At 43.7% G+C, this 15,970-nt stretch overlaps 1 protein-coding gene across 1 annotated transcript in view; it reads right to left on the reverse strand.

The window, feature by feature from the left end:
* DDX24 (DEAD-box helicase 24) overlaps window positions 1-6,699 on the reverse strand; it is a 212,536-nt gene extending 205,837 nt beyond the window's left edge. The window contains exon 1 of the mRNA XM_069208236.1: window positions 6,371-6,699. The gene's annotated coding sequence lies outside the window, so the exon portion shown is untranslated. The remainder of the gene's footprint in view (window positions 1-6,370) is intronic.
* Window positions 6,700-15,970: the final 9,271 nt, after the last annotated feature.

A 15,970-nucleotide genomic window follows, 5' to 3' on the forward strand; every position in this document is an offset into this window, starting at 1 on the left:
GGTGGCTAGTGGGCATTGCGATCGGGCAGCAGAAATGCTTGCAGAGACATGAAAGGAAAGACCTTTCCTTTCCTTTTATGCCTCTGCTGGCCCCCTTCTCCCGAGCCGAAGAGAAATGCTAAGCATTTCTCTTCCAGCGCGATGGGAGGTGACCTATGATGAGGTCAGCATGCGATCGCGTGCTGATGTCATCAGACGTCACTGGGGGGGGCTCTGGGAAGCAATTCCCCTTCCAGCCCTGACCTGGAGGGATAGGGGGAGCGCGCTAGCGCTTCCCCCGAGGGCCGGTACACGGACATAACCATTACGTCCGTGGCGTACAAGGGGTTAAGATCCAGTACACATCATTGAACGGTTTCAAGAATTTACTGGAAAGAGAACAACGCTGGGTGTTCAAACTTGGTACCCATACAAATGGACTAAACAATGATATTCCATGGAGGAGTTTCCTTTCTAACACCTGATTGGTTCAGCATCTTGTCTAGTACTAAGGCTTTGGTACTTAATCGCAATATATCACATGATGACAACTGTGTAGTTCTTGCACTAGACATCGGTGTTCTACTAGTTCCATCTAGTTTATACATTTTTATAAAGCGCATAGCTACCCTAGGGCATCCCAGCGCTAAAGGTACAGAGAAATCCAAGACACATGAAAAGACACAACTAATGACTAAAAAGAATGGTTTTCAGTTTCTTCCTAAAAAAGGATTCAGAAGGTTCATGGCAAAGCTCAGAAGGTAAGGCATTCCAAAGATGGGCAGCCTTGATAGTAAAGGAGTTTCCACCCCATGCTCTATAGACACAGGGTATATGAATCTGCCGGACTAAAGAAGATCTAAGGTGTCTTCGAGGGGCGTGAATATAAATGTGTTTTCTAAAAAAAAAAAAAAAAAGGTCCTTTGTTATGTAAGGCTCTGTGAGTGATGCACCTGGATTTAAAATGTATGCGATGTTTGACCGGCAGCCAGTGGAGAGCCACAAGAGCCGGCTTGGCAGATATATGTCTCCGGCAGTCCGTAAGGAGCCTAGCTGCAGCGTTCTGAACAATCTGCAGCCTCCTTATCACGTATTCCGGGGAGCTGAGGTAGAGTGAATTCCCATAGTCCAGGCAGGAAAGAATTAATGCCTGGACCAGGATCCTTCTGGACAAAGGAGGGAGAAGATTGAGAATCTTCCTAAGCGATCTGATAAAGGCCAAAACAAACCGAGGAGATTTTCTTAGCTTGTGATTCCATCGTAAGACGGGAATCCAGTATAAAACCTAGGCTTTTTACCTGTCTTTTAGGGGACGGAAGACTGGCAAAGGTCTCTGAGTAACAAGATAAACGGGAGGCAGGAGAGCCATTGCCTAAAATGAGTACTTCAGATTTGCCGTCGTTGACTTTAAGCTTGGATTGAATCATCCAATCACTGATGTCCTTCATACAGCCAGATAGATTTGCAGAGGGAAACTTTGCAGTACCTGAGAGAGAGACGACTAATTGAGTATTGTTGGCGTAGGTGATCACTGAAAGATTGTAGGGGGCAACCACTGTGGCCAAGGAAGATAGATAGATATTAAAGAGGGTAGGACTTAAGGAGGAACCCTGAGGGACTCCACATACTGAAAAAACGACATTAGACAGGAAAGAGCGGTCTAAAACTTGAAAGGATCTTCCAGTAAGAAAGGAGAACAGCCAAGAAAGCGCAAGGCCTCCCACGCCTATCTTACGGAGTCTATCACGAAGAAGAGAGTGGTCAACCGTGTCAAAAGCTGCGCTGAGGTCCAGGAGAATAATGGCTACATGTCCTCCCTTATCTAATAGATGACGGGCAGATTCGGTCACAGTCAGAAGCGCAGACTCAGTGCTGTGTTGTGCTCTAAAACCCATTTGGGAGGGGTGACTATGGTAACTTTCGAGATACCCGATCTGGAGCATGTGACACCAATTTATGTCTACAGTGATACCTACAATGTTTCATTTGGTGTCCTGATTATGTATTCAGTTCAGGATGCCTACGACTCCTAGCTCCCTCTACCACTACGACTTTAGTAGTGATCATACGCTTACTGATTAAGCATATGCTTGTCTGCACAAATGATTCCAATCTAAATATATTTTTGTCATTTTCCCCTCCTCTCCTTACTCCTACTCAAATCCTTGTCAGGACCGTCACCAACATGTCATGTCAATTTAGACAGTGTTTATATTCACTATCTTGATCCCGGACCTTTTTGACATAATACACTTGCGACTGTTAATGGGTTTCTTTTGTCTGATCGTCGATATGAGACTCTGGTCCTTTCAATATTTTTACTTTTGATCCATAATGCATGGCTGCTTAGTCATTCGACATGCTTAAATGAGGCAAAGTTTTTCATTGGGGTTCACATCTAAATCTTTAGATGGCTTACTTGTCCTTCGCCAATTTTTATATCTCTAGGGAGAGGCTTCACCACGAATATGCCTGCCCACAAAATGCGAGGTCCGTATGCGATTGGAGCCTTGTTCTGTGACCTCAGGATTTGACCTACCAGCCGCGTTCACCTTTTCACTTTTGGGAATGCGGCCGCTGGGTAGGTCACCAGGCTCGGACCGTCGCTCCAACTAATAAGTACTGACGCCCCTTGGGAGTGTTTGCTTTTTTCGCCCTGCAATCACCTGACAATGAGCACTGTATTTATGTATTCGCTACATGCACGCATAAGTTAGAGGAAGTTATTTCGCCCTACCAACATCTATCTACATTCAATATTACAAAACCAAGAGGGAGCGTTAGCATTTGCGCTACGCTGCTTCCTGTTTCTTGACAAATATCTTATGACAGCAGTGTATACTCACGACTGAGATTAGACATAGATAAGGTACTTGACCTTTTTTGTGGCTCCACACGATCATTAGACCTAGATTGCTTTTTTAATGTATTTGTTAAGAGAGTGTATTAGTTGGAGGGAGCTACTTTACTCAACCCACATTCACTTATTATGGTTTACAAACCAATAGGTTGTGACAGCATTTTTGTACTACGTTATTTTCCACTACATCAGCTTACATCCACAATTCAGAGAGGGCAGAGATCAGGCACTGAGCTTCCTTGGTGGCTACACATATATTACCTGTCCAGGTTATATTGTTTTTCTCATGTTAAGTCTTGCTCATTAGTAGGTCTCCATCTGTCTTAGTATTGGTGCTGTATCAGCACCACATATACACTTGGAGACATACCCCCACCCTGTACATTATCAGGAGTGATATTAATGTACTTTTTGTATTTATGTAGAAGTGACAACAGTCCACTGGTACGCATTTTCCCCATGGAACCCCATACCCAAAAGAGGAGGGTAAGCGGTTGTTACCTTGAGCTGGCCTTTACACCAAGCATGGCAGCTTGTCACCACCAAGTGCCACAACACTTTTCGTGTGTCTAATTTTAAATGTGCACTAGATCTTAACATATATTTGTTGGTTTGTTTATTTTTGTTTTTTTCCACAGGTCCTCATCTATCTGCACTGTTAGATATGTAGCTCCTTCAGTAAGTTAACTCTTAATTCCTATCATAAATACCCCAACACAATTTGGTATGTAGTGTAGCTTAGTAGATGTTCATCCCGTTTTTTTGGTCCTGATGAAACGCCACTTCATCCGTAGGGATTTCTTTAGGCGTGAAACATGTTGATCTGTAATAGTGGTTGAAGGAATATTTTTCTTTCACCCTCGTTTGTTGGTAGAGTGAAGGAACATTATCTCCATTCCACTCCCTAGTGTTTGTAACCTTGACCGAGATCCCTTATGATCAATAAAATATGTAGGTTTTTGAGGTTCTTGAGCCAATTTTAATTTTTCTCTCTCCAGCTCCTTTCCCACTGTAGGTTCCAATTTTCTCCTACATTCTTTCACCACAGCATGCATCACAAATTAAGATCTCCGGCAAAGAGCCCCCTCGTGGGGCCTGTCAGATATTGCAACGCCGGTCTGACGAGCAGCAAGCCCTATGATGAAGCATGACATCCAATGGATGTGTGAGGGCTTTTTCTATTTTTAGAAGTGCCTAGTGGATCCTTGTCTTTTCTTGTGGAACAGTGTTCCTTTTTGACTTGCATATGTATAAGGCAGTTTCAAGTAAAGGGAGCACTCCAGCAACAAAGTATGACCTCAAAGCATCATGGTAAATGCAGTTGAATTCGTAGTCCATTCAAAAAGTAATAAAGTCTTTCACCTCCATAGGTGCAGCAAGTGCTGCATATGTATAAGCAACCTCTTTTGGTTGATTTAAAATGTTACAATGTTGCTCAATAAATCATAAGCATTTCAGCCAGTGTTTCCAAAACTGAGTCACGACCCACTCGAGGGTCGCCAGCCAATTTCTGGTGGGTTAGAAAACAGCAATAAATAAACAAGTCTTTACAATTTGTAGTTAGTGTTACATTTGCTGTCCTTTACGGACAGACGTTAAATGTTAGGATATCTCTTCTGGCAAACTGTAGCTTATTATTTTAACAAGGGGACTGGTGTTTCCTTTTTCTGACTGCAAAGTGAGGTAAGTTCTCAAAGTGAAAAATGTGATAATCTTGATGTGCTACAAAGAGTGTAAAAGAAAAGACTGTAGGACTGCGTTTTCCAAACTTTTCAGAACCACAACCCAATGTTAAGAATGGCACACTTTTACGACCCACCTAGTTTCAATGGGCATCAGTGGGGTGATTTTTTTTTAGTGCAACTAAAGCATTGTTTGGTTGCAAACTGTGATTTACAGACGGTGCATGTCACATTCAAATTGCACAAAATGTGCCCAGACAGTTTTACTGATAACACTATTTAGCATGCAAATGTGTGGAAATCGAGTTTCAGAGAATATTTATAATTTGTGCATCACAAAGTAAAGTGTCTTGACTTTATTGATGCATTTAAAATCGTTGTTTCCATCGTATTTCAGAATTACGAAACCAGTGTGCTTTTTTTTTACCCACTAACTGTTGAATGTGTAGTTATTTTATAGGTATTTACCTTTTGTTGCGCGTTACAAACAATTGACATCCTAGAGCCTCTTTCGCACCATGTTTAACTTAGCAAGATTGTCACATAATTCACTTTGCTTTTCTTTCTCTGACTGCAAAGTGATAAGAGTTTGTAACTACCAATCCCCATGTTAAAAAACACATAAGCAGCAATTAGTCAGAAGACATAGCTAACATTTGACCTCCGTCTTTGAAGCACAGCAAATGTGACAAGATAACTACATCTTCATTTATTGCTTGGACTTTTGCGACCCAGCAGAACTGGGTCACGACCTACAGTTTGGAGAAAACACTGCTGTAGGGTGTAAGTTTTAGTAACAAATAAAATCTAAATACCTGTAAATAAATATAAACAGTTCATAATATATCAGCAGTTAAGAAAGCAAAACATAGAGCGTTTTTTGAGATTCTCAAGTGTGACGGAAACAAAGATTTTAGTAAGATTACAAAACTACCAGCTACATGCTACCCAATTAAAATTCTTCTGTTTAATACACTCTGTGTGAAGCTGGATTTTTCAGTCTCTTTAACTTCAGTGCTTTAACACAGATGACAGCAGCTCAACTCTGAAAATTGTTTCAGCTCCACTGGCGCAAAGGTGTTGAGCTACAACCCTACATCCAGATTTGAAACAAACCCTTTTAAGTATTCGCAGCTAAGGCTCCAGGTGAACCATCCAGTATTTTCTCCTGTTTTTTTATTTTCTTTCTACAAAGTCATTTCAACAGAGAATGCACTCACTATTTGTGGCCATACAAAATCATCTCGTTACATCAATATTTCTCAATTTATGTGACAACTTTGAATGTGGGGATCCACGTTCAAGATGGGCTCTGGGTAAATCAATTTCCAATTCATAAAATAAAATAAATCTGACCTTATTGTAGCTTTCAATGCAGTGAACACAGCATGATTTACTCGGAAAAAAACTCCGCATGTCAAAGAAATACACTTTAACAAACTTTATCATATTTAACATGATATGTGTTGCAAAATGTACATGCAGACTATGTGCATGATGCGACTCTGGCTCCTATAACCAAGTCAGACTCTTGACAGTAATCCCCGTTATCTTGTTGGCTTGCCCAACTCTTTAAAAAAAAAAAAAAAACGTTTTCGATTTCAGCACTTTTTCCAAGTCAAAAACATCCACCGACTGTGACAATGAAAAGAAAAACATAAAAGTCCTCTTAAACATGTACTGGCTAAAGACGACGTAGGAGATTTCACATCTGAAAGATATTTACTCGAGAAAAATGCAAGCTACGAACAAGTACACTTGTTTCAATTTTTGGCTATTTCTGGCTTCGAAATTTCCTCAGAAACTTAACCGCCTCCAGACACCCATCTCAGCAACGGGCAGCACTCACCGCACTCTTAACAGCCACGCGGTGAAGAAGGCAGGAGCAGTTGGTCAACCCAAGCGGAGAACACATGGGAAACTACAGTTCTGGTGGCGAGGCAGGCCCAGGAAACAGAGGCCAATGACGTTCACACGTAGAATATGACGCGTCCACGATTCAGCTACAGTCCGGGTGGTTCTCGACACCCGAGCGCACCTCAATCAAGGCTATGGTGGCGGAAACGAAACTAAACTGCAATCTGCTCGCATCGCACACAGAACAGACAAGCAGAGTCGGAGTCTGAATTGTGCCTTCTCTTTCCTGTGCTTTTATTAAGTACTAAGCAAAACAAAGGCAGGCCAAAACGAACTACAACTCCCAAGAAATCAGGAGTAACAAATTACAAACATGTGACGTACAGCAACCAATCAGTATCTTCTTAGTTCATAACATCGTCTCTCTACCAACCATGTCGTCCACTTTGTTTTGCTGCCGAATGTAGCCGTCAAAAAGAACGCCTCACTCCTGACATTTTTTTGGGCTTCAGGTCCATTGGTAAAAATTAAAAATATGATTTGTGATAGCAGTCATAACATAATACATAACAGAGCATCATTTTATTTTGTTGGCACATTTCTTCCTTCGGAGGAATCAACTCCTGACAAGGACAATTCATCTTTCGACTCAGCATAAGGTATGGTGACCACCTGGCATTGAGGCAAATTCTGGACAGGACTGTAAAAAATTCAGGACAGAGGGTCAAAATTCAGGACGAAGAGTCAAAATTCGGGACAAAAATTGAAAAACAAACGTCAGTTTTGTAGACACACGTCAAGAGAGGCCATACCCCATTACGTTAGTGCTTTTATTTACCCCTTTTTTAACATAGCACTATTTATTTACTGTGGTCTTTTTGTGATTTCCTCCTGGTGTGCTACATCCGGGTGTCACATTACCTCCTTGTTCAGCACTGTGTCAAGGCCATCACCCCTACCCAAATCTACCCAATCTTTCTTAAAGAGAAAGTAACAACACATTTTTTATTATGTTTCTGAACATTTTAAAACCCCTGGCAAACAGTTTGGGAAACATTAAGTAATTAACCTTATACTAGTTTAATCAAATTGAACAAAAATATCTGGCTTACCCCAACCGCCCATGTACTTTCAGCCTAAAAACATTTAATGAGGCAGGGCAGATGGTGTGGGCGACAGTCTCACACCTAATGACAGGATGTGAGGTACCTACAACTTGCCTGTAGTCTCACAGCACTAAAGTGTATGTCTGGGACTCTACATTTATGTCAGAACTGGGTGCCTGGACTACCAATCAAAGATAATAAAAGAGGAGGATGAAATCGAGATCAAATGGGAGGTTGTTGATAAGAACCGGACACATAAGGAAGAGAAGAACAAGGTAGGACAGTTCCTAAAATCAGACAAGATGGGTCCACCAAGACTATCAGAAGGTATTGAGTACCTTGGGAGTTGTCTCTGCAGACAGGAGGGAAACAGAAGAGGCACTGTCAAGTGGTTGAACAAGCAGCCCCCACCCAACTTGGCAAACTCTTCTGGTGCAATGGTCCGCTGTTAGTGCTTGTGAAGGGTGAGCAGGGGCCAGACCCCTTGCAAGGTTATGCAAGGCAATTGCCGGCTTTGTCCATGTCTTAAAATGGTTTTGAAATTGAGCAAAAGCCAAACTAGTGATTTAGGTTATCCGTAAGTGTCCAGTACACATAGAGGGGGTGATTCTAACTTCGGCCGCCCGCCGAAGTTCCCCCACCAAAATACCGCTCCGCGGTCGAAAGACCGCTGAGGGTATTTTGGGATTTGCCCTGGGCTGGCGGGCGGCCGCCAAAAGGCCGCCCGCCAGCCCAGGGCAAATCAACCTTCCCACTAAGATGCCGGCTCAGAATTGAGCCGGCGGAGTGGGAAGGTGCGACGGGTGCAGTTGCACCCGTCGCGTATTTCAGTGTCTGCTAGGCAGACACTGAAATACTTTGTGGGGCCCTCTTACGGGGGCCCCGCGGCACCCCCTACCGCCATCCTGTTCCTGGCGGGCGAACCGCCAGGAACAGGATGGCGGTAGGGGGTGTCAGAATCCCCCATGGCGGCGCAGCAAGCTGCGCCGCCATGGGGGATTCTAAGGGCAGCGGTAAACCGGCGGGAGACCGCCGGTTTACCCTTTCTGACCGCAGCCAAACCGCCGCGGTCAGAATGCCCTGCGGGGCACCGACGGTCTGTCGGCGGTGCTCCCGCCGACCCTGGCCCCGGCGGTCTGAGACCGCCGGGGTTAGAATGAGGGCCAGAATCTTCAAAATATTTGGGATGTAAATTGCACAAGCAAAATGTAAACATTTTAAAATGTAATTAGTTTTTCTTTAACATATGGCACTATTGTCCCCTTTATATACAATTAGACCTCAGATAGAACTGGGAACCAATTACCTTTTGATACTTAATGATTAATATATATCATTCTGCCCTTGATTGGCAGGATGGAAATCTCAGCAGAGCGTCACGGTCCCTCCGAGCCCAGTTTTCTTTTTGGTCTCATTTTCTTCTTTCTGTAGAGGGCCACATGGCACTAGTGAAGATGGTGTGCTACCCAGATTATAGTATTATTTTGTAAACCTTCCAATGCTCGTCTTTCTTTCCTTCTTCAGACATGCCACACATCTGATTTGGTCGCTGGGGTGTCATCGGGTAGCTCTTTCTACTCTAAAGCTATCCGTGAATGAGGGTGTATTAGGCCTTCTGGACTTAAAATGCTATTGTTCAGCTGCACAGGTCCAACGGGTGGCCCACTGGCTTTCTTCCTGCCCCCCTGCATGAGATGGGGTTTAGCTGTAAAGACTTTTAAGGAGGGCTTACTGCACTGCTCATTATTTCCTACTGACCATTCTACGGATCACCATCCGGGGTTATCATGCACAGCTTTCTGTAGTCTTGCTAGAACCTGGAAGCTCACTAACACAAAGAAACCCTGTGCTCCTGCACTACCTTTGCTAAGCCTTCCCACTCGCACAGCCGGCTAGGCTCAGAGCAACTCCATCAGTGGCATGCTGCAGATGTCTTAAAATTGGGGGATTTGTTTCTGAATGGCGAGCTACTAAATTCAAAACCCTTGTGGCAGACTACCATCTTTACACTGCTCAACTCCTTACTTACAACCACCTTAAACAATCATTAAGTGCCCTATGTCGATCTGCCACCTAGCACTATCCCCACATTAGGTGTGCCGGAAGCTCTACACCATAGGGACTAGTGACAAACAGATAGAATGGGTGTACAGACCTTTCCTGCAACATTGAGACCACTCCAGGTCTTCTCGTCATACTACCTGAGTGATTGATGTGGCCAAACCTTTGCAAGATACAGACTGGACTAAAATACTGGACTTTCCCCACAAAGTATTCCACAGCTGTCACTTTAAGTACATTCTTAGAGCTTCCTTGGGAATGCATTCTGCCCATTGCTTGCCATTTGCTTTGTGGTTTGAACCTCACATTTTGTTGCTTTCAATTTGCTGGCTTTATTTGTTTTAGGCTATGCAGCTTGAGTTCGTCCCTTCCCTTGCCCAAACCTTATTTACATTATCCTTCCAAGTGCTCCCTTTCTGTAAACAGGCCTGTAAATCTTGTTCTTATCTCATCATGTTTGCTGTGTATTCAAAGAACAAGGTAAATGTCAAGCTCTATCTTCGGTGGGAACTTAGAGTTTAGTTTTCTTTACTGACTTCAAAGTGAGAGGATTTATGGAACAATCTTGCTGGATACTGGGGTTAGGAAAGAGGTTTTTTCTATCACATGACAACATTTAAATAAACTTCATATTATATTACAATCAGGAGAACAAATGAAGCCCATTTTTGTTTATTCTGAACTGTTCTGGAAACAAATACCTTTTTATGATTAAAACAAATCATTGCATTAGGTGATGCAATTTCCACACACCATTGTCTGTGCTCTGTATAGTTTTATTTGAAAAACTGTATGTCTGTGCAATGTATTGGTCATTTCAATCAAAAACGTGTTGTCTATAAGAGCAGTGTGTTACCATACCATGCATACTCCGCTCTGCTCTGCACCACTCAACACTACTGCATCATACTCTGCATCACTCCAATTTACACCACTCTATGCCTCTGCACTGCACTCTTCTCCATTCTGAACCAGTCCACATTATGCCACAGAACTCTATGCTACTTCACACTATGCCTCTCTACTCTACTCTGTACCACTCTACTCTGTACCAATGCATGTTACGCCTCTCTACACCACTGCTCTCTGCGCCTCTGCACGCTATACCACTCCAGTCTATGCAACCCCAGTCTAGTCTGCACAACTCCACTCCATGCCACTCTGCAACACTGCACTGTATGCCACTGCACTCTATGCTAATACACTCTGTGCTAGTGCACTTTACTCTGCAACACTCAACTCTATGCCCCTACATTCTACATCAATACACTGTCCATCAATTTAATCTACTCTATGCCACGGCACTCTACATCACTTTACTCTACGCCTCTCCAGTCCACCCTACACCACTCCACTCTACGCCACTTCACTCTTCTGTGAAACAATCTACTTTTACCACTGCACTCTGCACCACTGCATTCTATGCTACTGCACTCTACTCTGAAACAATCTATTCTACACCACTGCAATCTACGCCACTCTGCCCCACTGCACTCTAAACCACTGCAGTCTACTTCAATGCGCTCTACGCCAATGCACTCTAAACAACTGCACTATATGCCACTGCACTCTGACACTCTACTCTGCAGCACTGCACTGGCCGCCACTATACTCTACACCACTCTACTCTGTACTACTGCATTCTACACCAATACACTTTGTTCCACTGCACTCTATACCACTCTACTCTGCATAACTACTTTCTACATCACTGCACTTTACAGCACTATACTCTGCTGTGCACTGCACCATTTTATACTACTCCACTCTGCACCACTCTACGCTGCTGCAATAAATGCCACGCGAGTCTACTTTACAATCTATGCCATGGACCTCTACACTACTACACTTTCTGTCACTCTAGCGTATGCTACACTACTCCACTGCTCTCTATGCCACTCTACTCTGTCCCACACCACTCCATGCCACTGCACTCTATGCCAATGCACTCTAAACAACTGCACTGTACCCCACTGCACTCTACTGTGCACAACTGTGCTCTACACCACTCTACACTACTATGCCACTAACGTTTAGCCATGCTGAACAGCAGCCATTCTGGTGTATCACATGGTAAAACATATTGGCAAAGGTAATTACTTTTGCGTAGACAAGACCTACTAGCTTTGCCAATGTTTATTAGCACTATGAGGTACCGAGGTCCCTGAAAAGAACTGTGAATGTTTAATTCCTTATTTTAAACACGCATTTCACACACCATGATATAGGCCACTACAAAATGCGCAAATACATTTCGGTTAAAAAAAAAAAAAGTACTTCTAAAATACAGATTCGAATAATATACAGTTTATACCTATTACTAACATTTTTAATAACAGTCCAGTAATACCACACACTCCACAGTTCACCTTGGAACACTCTTAGAGTGCCTCTCTCAAAGAAAAATATCTTTGTCATCAGAAAGCTTCAAGTGACTCCTTTGATTAAAGTCAATGCAGATTTCCAAGCCCCTTTACAGTTGCAGATTTACCAGTTGAACACATTTGCCTTTCTTTAGGGAAGGAGACACCCTGGCAAGAAGGCCTTTTCTTATCTGTCTGCCCCTCCCTCTCTCAGAGCACAGGAGAATCCCTGCTGTTCGATCCAGCTGGGGAAACTGATTGATCCTAATTAAATTTTGTCCTTCAGGTGAAAGGCTAAAATTACGGACAAATGCTGTCCTTTAAGCCTTTCACCACAAACAACCAACGGCAGGGCGAAATTACAGGTGGTCCGTGAAATTTACGGACGGGTGGTCACCATAGCATAAGGGTGTGGAGAACAAGTCATCAAATTTCAATACAAACCAATTGACCTACACAGTATGGCCTATATGGCCACACAAGCAAAACTCCAGTCACAAATGAAGTTAAGGGATTTTATTACAAGTTTAAACTCAAAGTCATGTCGACAACTCTCAAGACAAAGGCCCTCATTACGACTTTGGCAGTTTAAGGACCATCAAAGCTATGGTGGCGGTCAGACCGCCGCACTCAGGGCAATCTGACAGCCAGATTATGACCCTGTCACGGTTGACTCGTCGCTTACCAGATTTATCTGCAGGATGGTCTTGCCGCTTGTAGGTCCTGCCTTGGCCGAGGTATGGGCGACCCTTTCTGGTAGCCACGGTGCTGCTGACAAGGAAACGTCAGGGCAGTCTGTGCCTCCCAAAAGGAGACCCTGAGGAAAAACCCAAAGGAAAAACCCAAAGGAAAAAACCTCAAGGCTGGAACTCCCTAAAACAACAAAAAGGCACAGGCAAGGTAAGTTTTCAATAACAAAAATATAACTTAAAGGGCCAAAAAAAGGCCAAAAAAGCTGGAAAACACAGAGCGTGATCACCACCAAAGGAAGTGTTGCAGCGCAAGGAGATCAAGTGTCTTAGACCTTATATACCCAAGAACAGGAAGTGACCTTCAGGAAGGAAAAATACGCCATGTTAGTTTGGGAAAAACTACCATAGGAATATAGAGGAAGTCACCATGTTAGATAGGGATCCTGATGCATGCAGGGAAGAAAAAGACATGCTGGGAAAAAAGAGCATAAAACATGGCTCCTTCCAACAAAGAATGAAAGGAAGATCAAAAACAGAAAAGAAAAGAACAGAAGAAAACAAAGAACCAGGTAAGTGCCAATGTGGGGGGAAGGGCCTGTCACTAGCTCCCAGGCTGAGCCGCACTCCGAGCTCGCCGAGGTCTGAGAAAACCCCAGGGCCTCGTGGGAGGAAATGCACAAAAGAAAGGAGTGCGGCATGACCGGCGGCCAGGAGCTGAACTGCGGGCACCACAACCCGACTCGGAGCTTCCGAGCGCGCCGCAGCAGGTCGCGGCGCAACAGAGCCTGGTAGACGGATCAGCGCCACCACCAGAATCATGGCGGGGTGGCTGCGGTCGGATCATGCTGATCAGGATTCTCCTTTCTCCCAGCCTTTTCATGGCAGGGACCCCACCATGAAAAGGCTGGCGGAAAGGGAGTGCTGGGGTACACGTCTTGGGCATTGCAGTGGCCCCCCTACTCAGCACCCTCGGAATGCGCACTGTCCGCTACGGCTGATGCTGATGGCCTTCTCTGTGCGAAAGCATTCGCCTTGCCTCCATGAGAATCCAAGGCCAATGCCACCACACTGTTTCCACTGGGCTGACTGACGGAAACCTCCTAATACTGAGGCTTCTGCAGGTCTGCCCAGCGGGAAAAACCTAATAGGGTGAGGGGGAGTCAGGCAGCTCCGTGGTGGTCTCCTCCCCACATGGCTGGCAGGCCAGAGGTTGGACCGCCAGCCTCGTAATGAGGCCCAAAGTAATAAAGATACAGAATCACCAAGGGTTGACCAAGGTGACAAAATTAGTTCAAACAAACTAATATTAGTGACAGTAGTCACTTTACTCTGTCCTACAACCTTTTTGAAAAAAGTAATCCTATCTTGAGCTACGAAAAGATAATCACAGAAGCTGTTGTCGTAGTTGGATTCTTGCTCTAGGCAAGACTGCTGGTTTAAGGATGACAGTACTTATGTTTGTAGGTGACTATGCCTATCCTACAACAAGTCACAGCTGTCATCCCAACCCTTCCGGCTCACTAGCAGCACCTCACCAAAAACCCAAACAGTAAAAGGTGATTTGTGGCAGCCTTTACGCATGGACTTGAAAGTATGACATCTCAGGGAGTGTCGTGGTTAAACAGAGATTACCCCTTTCTCACAGATATATCATATCTTATCCAAACACAGGCAATAACGAAGATGCAGTAAAGCTTCAATAGTTTTCATTTAACACAACTGCAATCTGCGATAAGTTGCATGGGCTGCAATGATTAGGATAATAATGAACAGTGCAAGAAACAGAATTGTAAAGACAAGAGTCATTATTACAAACACCCCCACCATCTTGCAATAGCATGAAAAGACAAAAGGTGTGTATTATGTCCCAATACCCTAATATTATAGGCCTAACCTCCTACCTAAAGGAGAGCTGGGTATGTTAAACCTAATCTGCCAATGCCATGTCCATGAGAGGAGCTCCCAACCCTCGATACCTTGGAATGAGGTCTCTATCTCAGACTCCGCAGGGACACGAAGACTGGGTCAGCGTCAAGACGACGTGCATCATCGATATCAGTGATGGTGGCAATGCCCTCTGGTCGGAATCCCTCTGATTATCTGTCTAAAGTGTGATGTATTTATACAGATCTACTTGGACCCCTGACATAGGTGTATTCCCAAACAATAGATAACAGACATGCTTGGGGCAGCAATTAATATAAACAATTCCCTCGAAAGTATAGAGAGGGAAAGTCCCTAAGTGTGAACACCTTCTGTTTGTTTGTCTTTGTCTCTTGATCTTGACGCCTTAACGCGGTGGCACTGATAATGCAAAGCATAACAAGTGGCCTTACTATAAACAACAAGGCAGCCATCATTGAATAATTAAATAATTAAATGGGCTAAGACAGAGCAAGCTAAGTAGGTTAAACGTCACTAGGTGACGGGTGCACAAGTCTGCAAGCCAAAGGCTAAGCTAACTCCTGTTATCCCATTAAAACAAACTAGGATTTACCTACACTGTTAATGAATTTCAGAGGAAGAGTGCAATTCTTAAAGATTTGGTATGCCCGAAAAAGGATTTAAAGGAAGTGGAACACGTTCATAAACTGAATAAACTTTTTTGTTTACAATTTCTTGCCCTTTTACCAGCAAGGGGCAAAGAGATTCAGGCTCTACGAAGGGAAAAGAGGAAAATCCATTTGGAAACTAATAAAAATGTAATGGATAAGTATGGGATTGACTTGTAGTTAGCAGCCCAACAAAAGAGCTGTAAAACCTTTTGGCACCTTATTTCAAAATTTTTGGACAGTAGCAAGAAATGAACTGCTTCCCCAATCCCACAGAATGAATGGAATAATTATATTACTCTTCTTAATGTGTCTAATTCTTCCATGACGATTGGTGAGATTTTCTTCAAGTCTACTTCTGAGTCTGATCTATCTACTATTCCTCCTATGGCAAAGCAGTTAGAGATGTACATAAGAAAAGCAAGATCTACAGCAGCGATGGAACCCCCATAATTGTTCTGCAGGGTGACCCAGAAGTTTGGAGTACACTTCTCACTCTCTTGTTTTCATACTGTTGTGCAACAGGACATATTCCTACTTCTTGGACAGGAAGAGTAGTAGTCCCTCTGCATAAAAAAAGGCTGCTGTCTAACACCATGTAACTCTAGTGAAATTGCATTACTTGATGCAACAGGGAAGATCTTCGCATCAAGTGTCTTGGACCATCCGAAGGACTGGGCATACACGAAAGGTGTCATGCTATTAGTTCAAGCAGGTTTTAGACCCAAGCACTTTGTGACTGAAAACACTGCTATTGTGCAAATTATTATTGATAATTATGTGATAGCTAAATCTCCAGTTGTATACTGCGTTTGTCA

This window comes from Pleurodeles waltl, chromosome 9 (genome assembly GCF_031143425.1).
Source record: "Pleurodeles waltl isolate 20211129_DDA chromosome 9, aPleWal1.hap1.20221129, whole genome shotgun sequence".
NCBI classification, from domain to species: Eukaryota; Metazoa; Chordata; class Amphibia; order Caudata; family Salamandridae; genus Pleurodeles; species Pleurodeles waltl.